Below are 22,145 nucleotides of genomic sequence, written 5' to 3' on the forward strand. Positions count from 1 at the left end.
AAATGTAGATTGCCATTCGGAAAAACGAGTATGACCTCATCTCACCTATGAGAACGAAAATTTTAGCTTAGTTGCATGAGGGAAAAATTTTTTAAGCATACTCTCTTTCAATTTTTATTACACTAGCTCAATAATTTAATTGAATCCGTTGCGAATCGTCGTATGATTTTAATACGTGAGGGTTGAGCTCAACCTCGGAGGCATTCACGCATTTAGGGTGAGGCAGAAAATGTCTAACCCTGAGTCGCCTCGCACATCGAGAGTTTTGCGCTGAAAATCCGAGGACTTCGCCCGAGATTCGAACGCGAAATCCCAGGCCCAAAACTCTATCCATACGACCTCCACGTTTCTTATTCGATCTACTTTACACGGTTGACTATATTTCCGCAATGAAAATGGATTTTAAATTTACGGCTACAATCGCAGAACCATTGCTGAAGCCCCTTCGCAATTTCCGAGATCCAGTACACTGCTCCGCTTAATAGGCCACTATGCTCGACGAAATAATTTTATATTCTCTTAAATTAGTACATGATCAGTAATATTTATATTTCATTGTCACCAAACGCGTTATGTACGATCTAAGATCATAAAAATCTCAGCAAATTAACCTTAAATAAAATAAAATTAATACTTGCTGGTCAATAGATACCATCCTTGTCTCCAAGCGAAAGCGAATATAATCCTACATGCACACCACGTTTTTCATGTTTGATACCTGATGTATTACACTAAAACTTACGGTAACTTCCCTATAAAGCATATTTAAAATTATCAATAATTTACGGGACAGCAGGCCTCTACTTTCTTAATATTTGTTAAAACTTGTTTTTATAAACTATAGTATATTTTAGATTTTAACAATTGCATGCTTTTTATGGTATTACATAGACTAATCTTAGGGATTTAATAGCGTGATAGCGTCACTAACCCCACTCGGTGACTGAACCTTGCAATTCTCACCATGACCTCCTCCTTAATGCCTTGGGTAATAAAATCCTTTAATGAATTAAAAGGGTAGTGAAGTAAGGAGAAACAATTTTTCTTAATATAATTTAAATATTTGGATAAATTTCTGCAAGGAGGATGTATTTTAACATATTTTAATGTTACTGGACATAGGTTTTGGGCTCTTGTGTTAATGAACATAATTAAACTTTAAGCCCGATTCACGAAAATACCTCCATAAATTAATTATGCTTAAGAATTTTTATTACTCTCCACGAATACTTCCGCAAACTTACTAGTCTTCTTTCCAACTGATTATGAGAAGCTACTTGATCATTGGGCATAATTAACACTCGATAAAAAGGTCAACGTATTCCCTTGAATTGTTCAATTGTCTTCACTCGTGGGGGTAGTCGCTTTGATGCTGTGCCTCTCACACGCCTTCCTCGTCCCCAGCATCGCTCCCTATCGCGTCCTTGCACGCCGGCGAAATCAACCCCACTCGGCCGCTTAGACCTTCCATTCCCCACCAAAACGCCCCCAATGCCCCTCGAAAGAAATCACCCTCTCCCCTCCCTCGCCTCTCAATCTCACCCCGCAATCTCCCTCGCCGCTCCGAGCGGTTGCCTTCGTTAGCGGAGCAAACCGCCCTCCCGTCCCACCGCCACTCCCCAACAAACCCACGCGACTACCACTCCCATTCCGGACGCCTTCGTGCCACGCTGCCGCCTTAATCTTCGCCTCGTTTTGCACTTCACCGTCCCTTCAGACCAACGCAGCCTCCATCCACCCTCGCTCTCGCTGCCGTCTAAGCTCTCTCACCTCTCTTCATCAGACGATCCACAGAGTGCCGCAAAATCGAAGATAAAACGTTGGAAAATGAGCATAATTTTACAATCGATGAAAAGTTTACAACAATCCCTTTGATTGTGCAATCGAATTCATTCGTAGGGATAGTCGGTTTGATAGTATAAAAAATAAAACATCTCACAAATAAACCACATTGATCTTCATAAAAACGTCAAATGGAGCTCAAAAATGGTAATATGATTACGGATAATGAGACTTTATATAGATGTTATCAATCTGGGGGTGTATTTGACGACGCATCTTATTTTTCATAAGTTTTTCTTGCTTAATTAAAATTACACGGCTCTTCATAGTTTCAAAAAATATGCGCAAAAATCGTCGGTGGTGAATTTTTTCCATAATCCACCCTGTTCTAGCCAATGCACCATCCTTTTAGCATTTCAATGTGATAAATAATCCACAGAGCTATTAAACGTTTGTTTTATTTATACCGGTTATCACGACTTTTTGCTATATTTGTTGTAGACATATTGTTGGTGCGTACCCTGCGCATTTTCCCCTTGGGCAATCCACGTGCCATTTGCACTCGGATGCATTAATTGTAAACTCATATGTTATTACTCGACTCGAAAGTACTCGAACAGGTACTCGAATGTGTGGGACCGGTGTTCAAGAGCTGGGACTCGTACTTGAACGTCAATTCATACGCCTTGTTTTCAGAGTAAATATATTAACGAGCAAACTCTACGTGGCAGTTCTGTAGCAGAAACAAGCATTGAAAACCTCGGCTCCAATATTAGTATGCATGGGGAAATGGAACAAGTTAACTATAGAAATATCTATTAAGTAGAGAGGTAATGCTGATACCTTTTAATAGAGTATTTAAACCAGTTGAAATAAATTTTTAATCGAAGTAAGTAATGTGAAATCTAATGCAATTGTGAAACAGTAATATCATATCAATCATAACATTCCGGAGATTACAATGATAATCTCGACCACATGTGCTCAAGCTCATCATTGCAATCCTTCATTTGAAAATATTCTCAGCTCTAGGTGTTCGAATGTTGGAACGCAAGATCATTCAGTCAATAGACTGATGCATCCATCCCGACCTGGGGCGAATAGCAAAAAACTTCTGTGACCACGACCAACAAAGCCAATAGACAAGATAGACGAGTGAATACCGCCACTTATTCACATATCTTTCAGGCTAAATGGGTAATAATACGAGTACATGGGTAATTGAGCCCTCATCTGTGAATTCGATTACCTTTGCTAGAGTTTACATGGCACATGCCAATCTCCACGACGCCTTTCACACTATTCACTCCTAAGACTTCGTCTTCAAGAGTGCGACAGACATTTGAAATGAAAAGAATATTTTTTTATTATTGCTTCACCCCCTGACGTTCTCCATGCTTCGATCCAAATGCGCTTGCGCAAGGATATAACTCACTCCTCCATAAGCCACAGGATGTACAAACAATCAGGACAATCTCAATTAATACGGGCAATCTCCTCCGCCCAATTGCGTTGCAATACTTTTTCTCGGAAATTGACGACATAAAACTAAAAAAATAATGATAAATAGGTGAAATAAACCATTTATACCATACGTAAACTTAAATTCTGATACGAAATATCTAAAATAAAAAATTAGGCTGTTGAATTATTTGAGGAAAATGAGCGAAAATCGAAGTTCCCCAAAGTGAGCCTTGGAATCCAATTGAAAGTCCAACACAAAAATGTAAAGCCCGATTTCCATTTGAAAAGTTTTCATATACCCTGAAATCTTCTTACTACTCCTGGACAATCACAAATTCTATCTAGGTTATAGCTATCTAGTCTAGAGACTCAACTTCTTGCAGCGAAGCCTTTCATGCATTTTCTCCAGCTTGAGCCGCAGAAAAAGCACGATAAAGCTTAACCTTCACATTGCTATTCCGCTACTAACTTTTCATCCCATCAAAGACTCAATCCCTAATATCAAAAGTACTTTGGCTATTTTTGAGATTTATAGATGAAATAGGTATTTGTTCGGGCTAGAGCAGGGAATATGGAAAGGGAAAACCGTATGTTCTTAAATGCATTTAAAATGGCTTACATTTTTGGGAATACTTCGAACGTTACGTTGCGAATTACTTACCTCATAGGCAGATTTCTAGATTTATTTTATTCCTACTCAGAACAGAAAATCATTACTACCTAAATTCTACTTCATCTACTACACAGAACTAAAAATTCTACATTTCATATTTTTACCATGCAACATTGTAACTACTGCTTTTTACGCTACCAAGCACACGAACTGATAGTATTTTATCGCACACTGCTTTTCAAAGGGAAAGAGGAAGACGGACGTGACGGGTAAATTAACGCGAAATAACAGATTTCATGCGTCCATGAGCAAAGCAATCAGCATTGAATGATGGTGATTTTACCCCAAAATATTTTTCAATGTATACGCCGCAATCATTAGCCATAGAAATTTGAATTAACAAAAAGAACACCCAGAATGCCAGCAGCAACCTTGTAGACGATTCACATCACATAAAATGTTGGATTCTCTGAAAGAATTTTTTAAATCATTACATGCCAAAAAAATAAATTTAAATCAACCTAAAGGCATGAGTTCACGCAATTGCGATTCTTGCATGAAAATTAGGAATATTAATTCCTGATTTCGCACATAAACATGAAAAATAGCTCACAAAACTATATGCGTCCGAATCATTCTTGACATAAATTATCAGTTTGCAATATTTAACTTCGCACACAAATGGTTTTTCATATTCTTATTTTCCTCCTACGCATATAAAAATCTCGGCATCAGAAAATCTTTAAATAAACCTTTAAACCTTTTAAAGAGAAATTTGAAAATTAGTAAACATGATATCCCGCTAAACCATGCCCTGAATCGTTCACTATCTCGTATATATCGTTCATCAACTACTGGTCATCCACACTGACACTATTCAAATTCAGTTGAATCGATGGATTGAATGGTTTGCGGCGTAACTTCGTGAAATTGCCTCATATTGGAATGAAAAAACTTTGTAAATTTCACATTAATTTTAATAACACGACCAGTTTCATCGCTGCGCGACATCATCAGGTGCATATACAGGAAAGCACGGTCTTAAATACCCTGGACATGGGAACGGGTGCTGGACAAGAGGGGGTGGTTGAGTGAGGGCGAGGGAAGGTGGGGGGAATGGCTGGATCAGTCCACAAGGTATAATTTTTGATGAACCATTAACCTGCAAGACCTATGGGTAACCACGGCTGTTTTTTGGTTTCCATGAGTTGATATTAAATATAGTGACTTATCTATTAATGGGAAAATTAGTGTGTATCGCAGATGCTCAGAAAACTAGGGCTAACAATTACGCTGAATGGACTCACTGTTATGGATTAACGGCTTCAATTTTTTTTACCTCGAATAATTGCTCGAAAAGAAATGATCCACCACTTATTGGAGATATCCTCTTAGCTCATCATTACTTTTCGAAAGATTCCATTCGCCTCTTCTTGCTTCTGCTACCTTTCCGCCTTACTCTTCGCAAAACATGCCCCATCACGAAGACATAATTAATACCACACCCCTCTATGAATAGCTGATCTGGAATAAATACCCCTGGGCTCTCTCTGTTCCTCGTTCAGCTGCTGTTAGTGCTCAGCGAGATACGAATCTCAGAAAACATCCCCCCCCTGCGTACCCCTCCCGTTTTTAGGGCAAGCTGACTGGAAAGTCCCCCTTCCAACACCTCCTTCCTCTTTAATCTCTTCCGAAAAGTTCTTCAGATTATCTCTCCACCACCAAACCACCCTTAGCGTTTGCAGCTTCGCAATCCTCGGTAAGTTCGCCACCCTTCGACGTTCCGGCATGGAAAGAGGATAAGAAGAATCGCTTCCCTTGGCTATACCAAAACCTACCCCTTCTCTCCTCCCTGACACACTCAGAAACCATCATCGCAAAGCCGCTGCACTTCCCTCCTCTTCGCCCTCTTCTTCCCAAATACATCTTACGACTTTTAATCCCCCAAACTGTTCACCGCTTATCTCCCAACACCGTATTTTCATAACCCCAAAAGTTTTCTGTTTCCCAAGCAACCCCATAAGCATCAATTCTTGCGGTTAAAGCTCTTATAAGGCTTAGGCTATGGCAAAAATAGCAAGCACAGTCTTCTTCATTTTTGTAGCAAGAATTGAGGATGTTTCCGGAGAGGAGATGATTTTTATGATAACCCACCATTTTTTTACAAATCATAACACTCAATAACGATTCACAGAAGTCATATTCAACAAAAAATTTGCTTTGGATTCGAACAAATTTCGATTTCATTAGTCAAAATAATATATCTAATTTAAAAAGTAGATTTTATTAATTCACGTTAATAAATTCAAATTCGAACCCAGTAGCGTCAAAAATTCTGCAACTTTGTATTCTCCTTATTATCACACAATTATCATACAATTCCTCCTTCCCACTCACATATTACCCCTTTCCAAATTTCTCAATGGGCCAAAGTATAAGGCTGCACTTCTGGCGTGGAGTTTTAAAAATATTCTAGTTAAAGTATTTATCAATTAGCCGACTAATTGGCAGAAAATAGTGGAGAAATTAATTGAATAAATGCGGTATATCTTTATTGCTATACATTCTCCTGAGAAAGCTTAAAACAAAAAAAACTAAAAAAAAGTATTTACCATCAAGATATATTGGACGTACGAAGCCACTTTATCGAGGAGAATTGGAAGCTACTGGGCAAAAGATCCCTTGCATGACACACTCATTCTTTACTGCTTAAAAAACGCTGGTAATAATCTTTTCAACAGCCGATTTCAATGACCAGGGTAACAGATTTCAATCTACTTTCGACCCAAAGCACTCTTCCGTTCCGCAATTCACTAAAATAAATTAGAAGGCCGTGGCATTGATAGGAGCTCTTTACAGATTCACTATTGTCACCGATAGCATTTTCCTGAAAACTGATTCACTGGCTGCGTTCTGCCAATCCTCAAATACTGCTTTGTTATTCACTCCACTGCCTGTCCCTTCAACTTGAAAATTCTAGAACGCCCAGTCGATTTCACTTCAACAGTCGTACACGGCGTTCCGCACCCGCGTAATTATTCTCCCTATGAAATAATGTCTGTCCTTTCACTGGCCTAGTGAGCCAACCGTTCGAATGTTTATGATCTTTCTTTCATTTTAACTGCCATGTAGGGAAAAGTAATTACCGATTCTTTGAAATACTCCCACACTTTTAGCTTCACATCAGCACCCGTGGCTTCTGTTACAACCAACTACTACCAAAATCTAAATTCCATCTTCTCCTCTCCCAGAGGTGACTTATTTTTACAGATTTGTTCCCTTTTTCAGCACCATTTCGAGCCTGCCTCTCCTTCCCTGTTTATCTCTATGCTCTTCCGAACATAATTCAAAGTCCACTCCAAAAAACACTGCGCACCCGAATCTTAATTTTTTCATTCGTTTTTTTTTGTTTACGTTAATTAATGCTGCACATTTTATCTTTTATATTTAACGTACATGCCAAATAGCTGTTTTTGAATAATTAAATAAATTATTAAGCATCAGAATTAGTTTTTGTATAAAAGCCGTTACATAAGTATGGGCAAACTGCGATAGGGAGAAACGCAGCGTTTGAGGAGGAAGGCAATACCATGTAATAAGTCTTCGTAACTAAGGGCTGAAAAAATAAAGTAATTTCAAGCGATGGTTACTTAAAGTAGACAGCGTATTCTTAATCTATACCATTTAAAATCAGGAACGCCGTTAAGGCGCTATACGCTTGGAAAAAAATACGAAATGAAAATTAAAAATATTTTTCTAACGACTGATAACATACCCATCATTAGGGTCATTATTCATGTGTTAAAAATTATATGACTACGAAAAGTTGATCGGTGATTGATAGAGGAGGTAAATATTTCATAAAGAAGGCGATGACCAAACTGGAAGGGAAGGAAAACAAAACCATAAAATCGTTTCCACCTAGATTTGGTGAAATTGCGATATATATCCATGATGAAAGAACACAAATGGTAATTTCCACACATTTTTATTCCGAAACTCAGCAACCGACCGTGGGTTTAAAACATTATGCCATTTTCAAGGATGATGAAAATGAAAACAATCTGTTGACACTTGGGTTGGTTGTTGAGTTTTGGAAGTTAAAAGTGTGGGAATTACCAAATACCAAATATAGCAGATTGAAACTGATTGGAAATTATAGCAAAATTTGAATCAGATATGCATAATATTTTATGCACATCCAAATAGACTTTTCAAATATCTATATGACACTTGCTACAACAGAAGTCAAGGAGACTATGCATGTTAAAAAGTTTTCTCGAGCATAATTTCCTCCCTTTGAAAGGTACGAAGTATTCTCAAAACCAGCTCCGCTAGCCGCATTAAGCAAGACATTCTTAATAAATTAATGTATAAAAATGAGGGCCTCATAATTAATGATATCAAATTTTCAAAAACGTTGAGAGGTGAAAAAGAAAATTCACTTCAATTTGCGATGCATGCTTTAAGTTCGAAAGAAAGTCCAGCAAATGGATGACTAAACTATAAAAAGTAGCCAACATGCTGACATTTTTTATAAAAGATGGTAAGTAGCACTTTTATTAAAATATGTCGAACTTCCACCACATAACTCAATTCACCATCTGTTGAACTTATGTTGCCAATTCTCTATTTTGAATGTCTAACGCTCTAATCAGCCAAGCAATCCTAACAGGAGTCTTCTTTGCTCCATCCCGCTTCACTGACGCTGATCTTGCCGTTCCCAATTGCTGATTCTCCTTAATCCTGAAGTCCAAGTCTAGCCTCCGAAATCCTCGTTTGGTGAGAGAACCCGATCCCAAAGATGTCTCCCACAAGATCCTAGCTCATCCACTCTCCACCCCACCTCCTCATTAACGAAAAGCATCCGAGTTCTCTATCCTCTCCTATACTCGCTGCGACCCTCACCGAAGTAATCCAGTCTTCTCCCAAACATTTGTCATTATCTCATCCCTTATTCCATTTTCCCACCCATGCAAAACTATATAAATAAGCACCACTTTCTGACAAGGCCGACGTCTGCCTCTCTCTTGCATATGGGTCTAATAGTCAATAACTTGAATTCACTTAAAATGATTTTCTAGTAATACTCCAAAGTATTTGTGACACAGGTAATAACCTTTTCCCAAAAAAAATAAAATATAAAACCCAAAAGGGATAAAATATAAGTAAAACAATAGGGAATTATTTAGAATGGATAGATTATTTATGGAATACGAATAAAAACGAAGCCATATTCAAGATGACTTAATTGCATAACTAAACCGTAGAAACAGGTGATCTCTTTTCAGTGAACGGTTCGTGTCCCAATCGAAACGCTCTGGGGAATCTAGAGAGGTGGTAAGAGAGAATGAAGTAGATGAACCCATACAGACGCTGAATTGAAAGTAATGGCAAGGCGGGAAATGGGAGTGGACATTTTATGATGGGAGCATCTCATTTATGAATCAAAATATAAATAAGAAAATATGGTCCACTAGAGGACAATGTGGAGTCCTTTATTGCAGCAACCTTAGCGTTGAAGCAATTCTTTGAAGGGAAGGGAACCTATTAAAATAGAAAAACCTGCCTTCAATACCGATCTTTACTCAGGCAGTGACTAATTTGGACCATTTCTTAGGGAGCTATGGAGTGATAACCCTAACTGCTTACGGTTATTGTGTTGCATTATATGAATGCTGTGCTCTTTGGTTATTACGATTCAATTTCTGCTATTGAGCAGCAAATAAATGTAACCATAAAAATTAAATTTTTTAAATCCTAACACCAAAGACTAATATTGACTAACTTAAAACGATTCATTCAAGTAATGGCAGTCCCAAAACATAAAGCTGTTTCCTTTGCAGTACCTAATTCTCCCCTCTGTTTTGGTTTTCCACCATGTAGACTTTTTTGAAAGGAATTTTACTTGCTTAGCACTGCGTAGATCCAAAAGTCAATATGACATTGACCTAACGACACGATCTCTGTCTTCTCTCTTCTTTGCCTGGCCTTAACTCTCATCCTAACGATGCAGTTATCTTGTCAAAGTTTTTCTTTCTCCTCTTAATCCGTCCATTTCCCCTTCCCCCCCCCCCCATCTCCGCACCCAAGCCCAAAAACGTACTTCCACTGTCACCTTTCTAATAAGCTCCACGTTTCTCCTCGCAATCACTTTCTCATCTGCGTCCAACTTCACTGCTAACCACTCCCCGACTTGCTCCATTTCCAGAGAAAAGAACTTCCCCAATATCCCACACACACACGTCTGCCCTCCTCCCTGCGATTTCCACCGTCCACGGGCGGCGGCTGATCTCATCATCCTGCCTCATCCTTTCGTGGGAAGTCCTTTCACCTGCTCCTGCGGCCATTGTGAGCCGAGAGGCAGGAGATGCCATCGCAGGGACAAACCGTCAGATCAGCAACTCTGGCTTAATCTTGATGAGACAAGTCCAACGTCAGCTCTAATAAAATGAGCCTAGACATGCGAGGAGGACCTAGGCGATAGACATGGTAGGCTTTTTAAGTACTTGCGCATTTCACAATAATACTGTACTAATACTGTATTTTCATTTATTTACGAGCCCGCTTTTAGGAAGGTAGCTGTGGATTTGGTAATTCATGATGCCTTAAATATAACAATCGTGGGTGAGGATACTCTAGTGTACCTTAAAGGATATTTACTACAAAATTTAAAAACCAAAATTTGAAACGGAAAATTTATTTCCCTAACTTAATCATTCAATATTTTCTGCTATAAATATAAACATTCCTATTCAAACCAAAATGTAATTCTATAAAACAAGATCATTCTTTTGATGCACAAAGCGTTTACGGCTATGGGAACTTTCTATGGCGGTACATTAAACTGTAGATATAATTTCCCACAAATAAAAACATCGCTGTACCACAGCTAATTGGGAAAAATCTCAACACCATTTAGTATTTCGATGATTGGCAGACTAATATGTACAAGGAAAAGTCTCATGCCGTTCCTGAAGGCAACACTATTGCGGGAAGATATAAATGCTTGCCGGTGACAAGTCTTAAAAAGCAAGCTTGCGACAGCATGTAGAAGTGAACAGCAGTGAAGTTTAAATCTTCATTTTCATCAGATGACATGATGGAAATATATTACACGCCTTTCCCACTCCAAGGAGGGTAGACGCAACTTAAAACGTACTTTTTTAGAAATTACTATGCACATTTTTTTGCCAACCCAGATACAAGGTATTTTTTACGATTGCTCCCGCTTTTCATAAATTGCTTCCAGCGGCACGCGGGAGACCGAAAACACTAACGCATAAATAGGGATATCATTATTCATCACGTCATCTTCAAGTCTTTTCCGTTCTTCTTCTTTCTGCACGGCGCAAAAGCAGTAGCTTCCGAAATTTCTCATCAATTTCATTTTTTTTAACAGTGGAGGTCTTTCTCCGCTCCTCCAGAACAGTCCACGCCCCGGAGGGATGGAAGACTAAGTTTTGGCCACATCAGAGGAAGGAGAGATGGCTAAAAGGAAAGGCACGCATCGAACGCAAGAGGAAATGGGGGTAGGGAGGAGGCGCCCGCCCGCAAAGCCAAGGCTGGATATTCCATTTTATAGCGAGCCCATCCCACGGAAAGTGGCCATCACAAAAATTGCATTACTCGTTACTTTTCCACGGAGATTATTCTTCCTGCTTCCTCATACTCTCCCTTCATGCTAACCACTTCCCATTCGCACAAAACAGATTGAGCGGAAAGCTTCATTCTTGCGCACGCTATTCTTCGTCTCCTCTCATTTCCCTCCCCCGCCATCCCTTATATTATTCCATCCCCGAAACAATTTACTCCGCGCCATAAATTCCCTTTCCGACTTGACGTCCAATCCCGTGGAGGGATGCGAATATCCTCCTAGGCACGGGAGGCTCTTATCCGCTACCTGCTTATGGGAATACCCTCCGGAGGTGAAAAATATTTACCTACTCCGTTGGCTAGAATTCATATGCAGGATAGGTGAAATGACTTTTACTACAAGGTGGTTTATTTGCTTTCATGCGTTTACAGCACCAGTACAAAACATTTTAATCCCTGGTAAACTTTAGTGTACAGTTTCTTATATCAATAGATAAATAACTGATGTGCACGTTAATTCTCTTAGATATGCGGATGTACATAAAAGTGGCTGAAAAATCGAAAACCTCCTCAAAAATAACAACTGTTGGACGAGCAAGATGAAACAAAAACTAACAAAACTAAATAAAATATATACTTGCAATAAATATTTTTGGAATATAACGATGCCATCATTCATATCACTTATTGCTGCAAATTGGCCTTTACCTCAGTATCGGAATGCATCAAAAAGTCGTCAGCATCTTAAAGTTACATTTAGATTACGAGAACAATCAACAAATCTGATTCGTTAATTATATTGATAGGCTGAGAGCTACCTCCGTTTGATAAAACAAATATAAAATCCATGATATATGAAAAATATATTTAAATTGAAAAATCTCAAGTGTGTTCTTAATTTTAAAAATGATATGGGGATGGGAAAAATGCTGATACTTTTTGGCGTTAAAATTCTACTTTTTTTGCGTAATACTTAAGCACGCATCACGGATTTACCATGCGCAGTTACTTACCCTCAGCCTATGACTATTTTCCCCTCGTTTTTGAAAAATCTGAGATATTCATAATTTAAAGAGCTCATGTCTTAAGTCACATGATACAAATGCATGGTGTACCCATCACTGCCACATCATATGACGGGAATTAACTTCATTCGATAAGATTATAAGCACATCAAAATAGCATACCCTGTTTAATTGCATTCACATATCCAGAGACCCCCAACAAAATACTTATTGTGGCTGCTGGTTTCCCCGAATGAGAATAGGAAATAACAGCGCTAGACGGAAAGTATGAAGTGCAATCTATTCCACCCGATTTTGTCTAGGGTAGAGATATGAAGCAGAACTTCAACGAATATATTCCTTAACACTGCACCCCTTGCGGTAAACTTGGCAACTTCGATAATTATCTCTTCACAATGGCATAGGAAATTTTTACGGGAGAACTTAATATTCTGTTGTCACTATTGGATGAACTATATAGAATGTACTTTGCATAATTAAAGGATAGAATAACTATGAGGGATTGTAGCTGGTATCAACAGGGAAATTAGAAGGAATCCTATTAGTTAAAAAAACTTTCAAGGCAAATTTGTTATTAAACATAACCCTTAAAATCGGATAATATGGTTCGAGTCAAAAAATTACCTTGGTATTTGATGCTTTTTTCTATTCTAATTTTTGCGTGATTCTGTAAGGAAAACATACTTAATAAATACCACTAGTACAGTGATTCCTAGCGAAACTGGCAACTGCTCACCAAATCCCGGATACCAAAAAGCAAAAAACTTGATAATTAACTACCTTTTACTGTAATAAAATGTAGGAAATTACTTCCAATAGGGGAGTGGAAAGGGGGAGTAGGAAAATGAGTGGTGCTGAACAAAAAGCTGACCGAGACTGTGTCCTTGTGGTACATGCCAAAGCGACGTCTTCAGTGGAGAGAACGCCATTATTCTACACTAAAATAATTTATCCGCCGAGAACGGCTGCTTAATGGTAAAAACGGAGTGCATTATACCGTGAATCACGCAAATGCAATGTTTAATCCTTCAAATGTAACGGAATTGTATGTAGTGCTGTCTATAATACCGCATGGATGAATGAAGTGGAACAGGGATGTGATTAGCTTGAGGAAATTGTTGGAAAAAGAGAGTGGGGCAAGTGTAGACTAAGTGACTCAGATCCAGCTGAGGGAAATGAGAGGAGCAAGAATAAATCCAGGCGATTGGGAAACAGAGTTTTTCTGAAGACCAGGTACGTCATGGCTAAATTAGTACTGCCAAAACGCACTTTACTTAACTTTTTTTAGAAGTAAAATATTACTCTGTGTGCTCTTTTTATTGCAAGCTATTATTTATATTTTATTTAAAAATTTGTTTTGGTTACGAATGTATATATTAGAAATTTGGAGGCAGTAAAATTGATGGAAGTGTTATTTGACAATAATTTATGTCTTATGTGTAATGTGTATACCAGTGCCGGTACGGCGTTCCGGGACCATGACATGACTGCTGAGGACATTAGAAAATAAGGCAGACATAAAATACTGATTGTACTGGAAATCAAAATAAAAGTGCAAGAAGAAGTGCATAAAATTATTGACGCTGCTGCTAGACAAGGCAATAACTTGTTTAAGAAAATTGACTATAAGTACACGAAAATATCTACTTAGTTTTTGCATGAGGCTTTTGTTGCGCTGGATTGCAGTTCTCTCAATGGTTTTAAGGGTTAGCTACGCCAAAGTTGTTTCCAGGATATCTATATCACACTGAAAACTCCTTCGACACAGGTAACCCGAAAACCATGGAGAGAGAACCACCTACTTAGTTTCTTTCCAAATAAAATAGTGGTGCAAAAGCTCATGAAAAAACACGAATCCGTACATTTAAGAAACGATTATAGATTCAAATAAAGAGAGTCATATAAAGCACTCACCAGAATATCTTCCCTTTTATTGGAACCTCTCCGGACCTGAAAAGATTAAAAAATACTGTGAGACAATGAGATATTTTCAAAACTTATCATCATCGCCATCAACAACTAACAAGAAATATTTAAAATTTGTAACAATTACGTCCCTTTCTTGTCACTAAAAAAAAGAAATAATTAGAGCATTAACTGAGGTAAAGCCAATCTAGACAGATTAATTACAGTACATGTCACTGCCTATTAATAGATTAGGAAATTACAAATGTAAAATAATGTATTATAGAAAGGCAATTAACTATTGTAACTTGAAAAGTATTAGAAATAAAGGCACGGATCAATATACGTATCTCATTTTAGAGGGAAAAAGTCAAAACCATGCTTTAATTTCCCTTATTATGAATATAGTTTGAAATTGCCAACAACATTTCACTTCGGATTAGCATAAAATATTTTCGATATTTCAACGTAACGCCTTAAATTACGATGCCAGCTATCCATTTTCACTATTCAATGAAAACAAAATAATTCACTTTCAATCAAGAAAAATGTACAAATATTACCTATAATTGAGGACTTGATACATTCCCTAAAATATTTCCAATCATCTCATTTTCCCCTACTTGGATGCCATTTGCATTTCGGATGACAAGGTCACGCCACGTAATACCAAGAACGTCCGTCAAATTTCCCATTCCAGTGAACACGAAAGAAATATTTTGCCATCAAAAAGATGTTTTCTTTTTTCGCCATTTTTTAACCTTATTTTCCATTGGAATCCCTGATAACAGGGAGGGAGGCAGAAATCCCGTTAACTCGAGAACTAATTCAAGGAAACAATCCCTTATCTTAGAAAGGACGGAAACAATACTTCGCGTATCTTACAACAAACTTTCTATTCCCTTGGTGATTATCATCTCCCTATCTTTCAATTCCATCGACCGTTTTTGTCCTCCACTTTCGCTTCATTTCCAACGGACGCTTTTTTCTTTTGGAAACACGAAAAATGAGACTTGACAACCAAACGGTCGTCATTAAATATATTTTTGGTCGGCCAAAACGCGATCCCTTATTTTCCCCCGCTGAAAATTTTATTGCTACTTCACCGGAAAAAAATTGACATGATTTCTTTGTGGGGCACAAACCACGCAATTTTCCAGGAATAACAACGGCTGGAGAAAATATATTTTAGTGACTCGACTCCGGCATTCATTGTTGAACATGGCCGTACAGTCGAATACAGATCGAATTTCGTTTCAATGAGCGACAAGGGACCTTAAGGGAACGGTGATGATAAAAAATAGCGATTACAGGTCATTGAGTATTTCGTCCACATCTGTACAACATAAATACCCCGTCTAAACATCAGATAATGAAAAAATAATAAAATAGAAATAAATTATGATAAAAATGGAAAACAGTTTGATAATTTTTCAAAAAAAAATTTTTTAATCATTAACCACGAATAAGTGTACAATATATATTACCAATGCCTTTTAAAATATAGAATTTTTAGCATTTTTATGTATCAAAACTCTATAAATGCAATTACGTTCAGTAGTTTTATAAAATAAATTCACCCTTAATGGAATTTGGGCAAAATAACAACAAAACAACAACTAACAATTCATCATGAATTAGTCAGCACCCCCTTAATGCACCGCTGAATATTCAGTCATCATCTAGGGTAGGAAACACGGATAATTTTAAAATCATTAACAATCGGAAAAAAATATTTCGATAGAATAATAAGAACCTAAACTTTTATGTATTCCTAATTGAATGGGCTTGAGGGCGAAAAATGAAGAATAATACTAGGTTCAGAGTGATTTCAAGTTATGAAAGGAAAATTATGAGAACTATAGAAAATATACAGGAAAAAATGACGGGGTCTAGAAATATAATGAAATGATAAGATAATATAATGGTCATAAGATTTCCATTGTTATAGCGAGTTATTATTTCTAAGAATATTGGAGGGATATTTTTCAATATATAGTGCATTACTTTCAAGTGCGTAAGGCAATCGAAACTACGCTAGAATCGATCTATCTCTTAGAATCAAAACCAAATGCAAGAGCTTATCTACTAATGAACTTTCACTAAAGAGCCACATTTCACCACTTTCTCCCATACCCAGCAAAAGATATTCCTGTTGAAGCAATGGGACGAATAAAATTTTGAGTACTCGTTCCCACCCGATTGAAATTAAAATTGGAAAGGCTTTTCACAATTATTTTTCTGCGCACTGAATTATACGTCAACTGTTATTGCTTCCTCTTGTTCCAAAAAAAACTGCGAAAAATTAAACGGAGAACAAAATGCATGCAAAATGTGACGAAACAGTTTCATCAAATGCCTGATAATTAATAGGCAATATTCACTAATAATAATAGATACTGACCAAAGGTGAAATATACTATCCATATATATAATTTATTCCTTAACAAAACGCGTTTATAATACATATTTATTATGACAATATAAGTTGGCATAAGGGGAAAGAAAGTGACAAAAGAAAATGAGTCATCATAATCCTTACTAATGACTATACATTGATCTCTGCATACATAGGTCCAAACAAATTATTATCTATTCATTAAAGTTGCCTAATAAGTTAAATTATAGAGAAAAGTTGCCATTTTATTCATCAATCATAAATTTTAAATTTGTCAAAATGTTATCAAGGTGGGTAGTTAAGTGAGATTTTAGCATGCATTGAGGGTAAATATGCAAGGCTAGATATCCAGGGTGAGCGTGGGAGAGAGAGAGGGGGGAAAATTCCAGTTAACCCTGACACCTTACCCTGCACCCCTTTCGCCTCGGGCAGCAGGCAGGGGGCTGGCTCCCTCTTCAGGTCCTTCAACCCCAACAAAACTCCGTTACGCTCCTTTCCCTCCTCAATCAGCGAGACCATTAAACCGGGAACCCAACCCTTAGCCTGCCCTTCCATTATTTTCACCACATCTCTCCAACTCAGCAGAACCCCAATGGCCGAAAAAATGCGAGCCAACCCCCTCAACCCCTAATGCTGCCGTCAACACCCAGGGTCCCTCACACACACTCACCCTGCCCCCCCCCCGTTATCTTTTCATTCATTCGAAATATCCTTACACCCCCCCATACGCCTCCAACCCCTTTCTTTCCTTCCCATCCATCAAAACGACTTCCCACGGCCACCTCTCGCTGCCTCTAGATTTATAAAATAGCAACAACCCTCTAGTGCAGTTACTATGATTATTCCGGTACGGAAATTCGACTTGTGGTAAGAATGCATCAAAGAGACTGTGGAGAAAAGCGCAATTTTACCATAACATGGAATTGATGGCAAGTTATGAGACTTATTTCCCAGAGCCCAGTAGCCAACCGCAAGCAAGCAGCCGAGTTGATATGCCAAAATGCCTGATACTTATGGCAGGCAGGCAGGACTCTGAAATTATGTCCTGAGTGAATAATCATGAAAAACAGTCAGTTCATCGTCATTCTCTCTTTTTAATCCGTAACGTCCAAGTAAATATACGATAGACAAATGGAGCAGCTGATTTTAATGGCATATTTTTCCAATTGAAGAACTGTGACTCATCAGGGTGTAGGTGCCATTTTATTATTTTCTTGTTTGTATCTTAAATAGGATGAATAAGTCAAGCCCAATGAAAATTAAAAGGTTTTATGAGAAAACTTTCTACCTGCTCCTTCCCAGGGTCCCCATTCAGTCATCCATTTCGTGTACCTAACCTACTGCCACTCCTCTTTCTTGGCATCCATCAAAACGACACGCCTCGCACACAACTAATTCCTGTGCTGACTCAAAATTTCATAAATCATGTCGATTTAACTCCTCAGTGTAGTTTTACTCAGAGATTATTCCCACATCTACGAAATACTCCGCCAGCTGCCTTAAAATGAGCGTGACAGGAGTCATCACCAACACTGGTCAACAACCCTAGGATTGGTTTGACGCAGCTCTCCACTCAGTTCTCCTATCAGCTAATCTTTTCACACCTACGTATTTCTTCTCTTTCACATCTTTCTTTACTTGTTCCATATATTTTGTTCGAGGTCTTCCTTTTCCGTTCTTGCCTTCCACTTGTCCCTCGACGATTGCCTTCATCAGGCCATTGTAGCGGTACGGACCGGAGCCGGCCCGACGCATCATTTAAAACATCGCGGCTGGGGGGGGTTACGTCTGCGCGCACACTCACATTTTTAGCATTTTTTTCACGGAGTTCTATCCTGAATTTATGTAAAGGGTTTATTTTGTTTTTTCCATTGTAGTATATTTTTTTTTATGGATGTGACATGGTGTGAGAGTGGATTTCCGGGAGAGGCGACGCAGTGGTTCTCTCCCGGAATACGTTTGAAAACCCGCCTTACGGCCGGGGAAAAAAGAGGGCGTTGAGGTGCACCAGAGGTGATTGTGGGTAGTGCAGAGTTTATAAAAGAGAGAGACGAGAAGGATAGCTCTCTCTCTCTCTCTTACGGTGTGACACAAAGATAAGTCATAGTGGCGTGCGGTGACAAGCAGCAGCAGAGAAGCTACGGCACGTGGTGGAGGCCGATACGCGGACAGCTCTTCAGGGGTGGCGAGAACATCGGATAAAGGAAGTAAGCTTGGAAATTACCAAAGCCCGAATAGATCCTTTGGTGTCCAGATGGTTCCCCCCTTTGAAAGTCCCAAGTGTGCTCCCCACAATAAGGCCCTAGTGAATTTACTGTTGGCTGGTTTTAGTCACGGCCCTGCAAGACTTAAGTGCGGCACGTGGTGAAGTTTGAGCATACTTTCTGAATGTTAGTGTCACTTGGCGGATCATTGAGCCCGAGTTCAAAACGGGTGGCCATTTGAACAGTAACGCCCAATTTATAATTGCTTTGCACGGAAAGTTCTTTTTGTAAGTTTGATGTCACTATTTTTTACGTTGCTTATTCGCTAAAGAGCGTGAGTACATTTTGTTGTTGGAAATATCAATTTTTTTTTTATAATCATTGAGAAAGTGCTATTGTCATTTTTGGAAGGAGGAGCCGAAGGTGAATATTTCATGTTGGAGGTGACGCCGATGGATTTTGGAACGGGGATTTATTGTGTGTGTTGGGAATGCTTTAGTGTCAGTGTAAATTTTGGAACCTATGGTAGTTCAATTATTAAAATCAATTGTAAAAGGGATATCATTGAAGTTATTTGTTTTGCTATTGCCACGATTTCCTTAGATCCTGTTGTAAGTGAGTGTGCGTGCAGGCACGAACAATTGGGGAACTTGATTTTAAGCCCGGATACGGTAAGTCTCCGTCGGGGCAATTTTCTATTTTTGGGGAGTGGAGAGTTAACAATCACATGTACGGGGAGATATCGAACGGGAGGCGAGCGGGCGGCTCTCGCGGTTTGAACCGTTACACCATCAAGTCTCAAGATGTGGCCGATAAGGTTGTTCCGTCTTCTTGTCAAGTTTTTCATGAGGCTTCTCTTCTCTCCTACTCTTCTTAGGACTTCCTCGTTACTAACTCGGTCGATCCATTTGATCTTCATCATTCTTCTGTAGCACCACATTTCGAAGGCCTCTATCCTTGCTTTCTCCGCTTCGGTCATTGTCCATGCCTCACTTCCGTATAGGAGCATACTCCAAATGTAGGTTCTTATAAATTGTTTCTTTACTTCCATATATAAGTTTCCCGCTGTAAGCAGATCTCTCTCTTGTTGGAATGCTTTCTTCGCCTGGGCTATTTTGCTGATAATTTCTTTCTTACTTCTCCCGTCACTAGTAATTGTGACTGCCTAAGTTCGACCTAGCATTATTGAATTCCTCCCTTGATCTAGGAGAAAGCTATGTCTTATGCTCATCAGCTCGACAAAATATCTCTCTGATACTGTATCTTTTCTGTCGTTCGTGAAAAGTACGGGCCGGTTGTGTGATGATTTTCTCACTGTATCTTCACGAACGTAATTTACAATTGCTTATTTCCGGTACTTGAGCGATGCATGATTAAAATCATAGCTTTTAAATGGGAATAGCTGAAATGAATGGTTTCGGCATCCACTTCAAGTACTAAAATGTACATAGATGAATGGTTTCGGCATCAACTTCAAGTACTAAAATGTACATAGCCATTTTTCATCAAAATCGTGGATCCGATAACGATATACTGTCAATAAGAAATACGAGAAAGGAGTTTTGACAGAATTCTGGTCCATTGAATACAAAATATGTATCCCGATTACAACCAAAAGATAACGTCTCATACCATCATCACATAAGAATTCATCAATTATAGTATGTTACTGATTCAATTTCATGCAACAATGTAGCGTGCCTAATCATATTACATCATGTACCACACGAAATACATCACAGCGCAACTTCGTCGTTATACCAGTGGGTATTGTGTAACACAAGTTCAGAATGACATAATAAGACTAGAGTCTAAAACTCGGTTATGGTATTTTCTGCCCAGCTTTCATTAACTACCAATAGAATGCACTGGTGCCATAAGCAACGTTTATATTGGCACAGACACCTTATTCCGTTCATTTATTGGGATCATGTCCTTCTGCCATTCCGCCAAACCTCTTTCCTTTCCTTTCCATGCCTTAAGTTGCACAAAAAATTCCTTAAGTTGCACAAACCTCCCAACGCTCGAAGACTTTTTCATTAGCGAAAATCTAAAAAACCTTAGAGCGAAGCATTTGGCTCAGAATTAACACAAATAATAGCAGCCTTTAATGATCAATTGAATATTTAAGAATTTAATGTACCTAACGCTAAAATAAGCATCCGAATTCCTCGGAGGTACATGCAGAATAAAAATATCTAAGATTTGTTACGGAGGCTTCCGAAGTTAGTTGATTGGTGATGGTTTTCCGGGTTTACACCGCGTTGATACATGTTTGAAAACATCCTCCCCGTAGAGGTGGATTCCACCTCTACGGAGAGGATATTTTCAAACATGTATCAACGCGGTGTAAACCCGGAAAACCATCACCTATGTAAGATTTGTTTGCATCACTTTTCAATTGATACTTAGTCATTTAACTACACCCTTATATTTTGGAATCATAATATTTCACTATAATTCTTGCCTCACTGGATACATATGCATGGATGAATATTTGAATATTGGTCAAAAAAGAATTATGTCAGAAGGTTTCAGTGCGTCCTAAAATTAAAACAATATGGATGATATCCATTGACATTATAAGGCAAAACTAAAAGTTGAAAGAATGAAGACATTTTAGTGCCTATATCTATGAACTACAGCTTATTTCAAATATTTAAATTTAGCATGGACGTCAGTAAGCTGTAATCTTGAAATTCTTTCAATTTTTATTAAAAATAAGTAAATGGTTTTACCAAAAGGAAACTTAAGTTCTAGTACCCATTAACATTTTTACCTATGCTTAGACAAGGGTCACTGTAAGAGTTTTTTTTTAAATTCCCGCACTTAAGTCCAGTTTTCAGAAAATATACCGATGAAAAGCCATTCGCGATTCAATGGAAAAATAATTATTTTTTAATAAAATTATATTATTATAATAACATAGTTAATATTATTATAATACATGAATAATTAATTACAATTACAAGAGCATATGTTGGAAATTTCATGCATGTGACATTCCGCCCATATCTCGGTAGCGATCAGAGAATCCTACACCCAATCCTAACGGCAGTCCTCATTCCAGATACACCCTAGAACTCACCCCGAATCCCACTTAAATCGGCTAGCATTGTTTGGGGATGACGCTGCTGCCGTGGAAGTCCTCGGCCGCA

The 22,145-nt window shown here is 38.3% G+C and overlaps 1 protein-coding gene across 1 annotated transcript in view; it reads right to left on the bottom strand.

Annotated features, from left to right (window-relative positions):
* LOC124165207 (thrombospondin type-1 domain-containing protein 7A-like) overlaps positions 1 to 22,145 on the bottom strand; it is a 1,035,737-nt gene that overhangs the window by 925,121 nt on the left and 88,471 nt on the right. The window contains exon 2 of the mRNA XM_046542486.1: positions 14,395 to 14,430. The gene's annotated coding sequence lies outside the window, so the exon portion shown is untranslated. The remainder of the gene's footprint in view (positions 1 to 14,394; positions 14,431 to 22,145) is intronic.

This window comes from Ischnura elegans, chromosome 9 (genome assembly GCF_921293095.1).
Source record: "Ischnura elegans chromosome 9, ioIscEleg1.1, whole genome shotgun sequence".
Taxonomy (NCBI): Eukaryota; Metazoa; Arthropoda; class Insecta; order Odonata; family Coenagrionidae; genus Ischnura; species Ischnura elegans.